The sequence below is a fragment of the Myotis davidii genome, unplaced genomic scaffold (genome assembly GCF_000327345.1).
Source record: "Myotis davidii unplaced genomic scaffold, ASM32734v1 scaffold962, whole genome shotgun sequence".
Lineage (NCBI taxonomy): Eukaryota > Metazoa > Chordata > Mammalia > Chiroptera > Vespertilionidae > Myotis > Myotis davidii.
Genome location: NW_006295559.1, coordinates 3,811,015 through 3,811,331, shown reverse-complemented (window position 1 = coordinate 3,811,331; position 317 = coordinate 3,811,015).

Below are 317 nucleotides of genomic sequence, written 5' to 3'. Positions count from 1 at the left end.
CCCTTTCACAGGGGTCGCCTAAGACCATCGGAAAACACATATATAATTACATATTGTTTTTGTGATTAATCACTATGCTTTCATTATGTTCAATTTGTAACAATGAGATTGGGGGTCACCACCATGTGAGGAACTGTATTAAAGGGTCGTGGCATTAGGAAGGTTGAGAACCACTGCTCTAGACTGTGATCCATTACTTTCACTCACTTTCCCATTTGCCAGAACTCATCCGCACAGCTCAACTCATTTGCAAGGGGGGTGCTGGGCAATGTGTGTGGCTGTTTGGGTAGCACTACTTATTACTGCTATAGAACCAA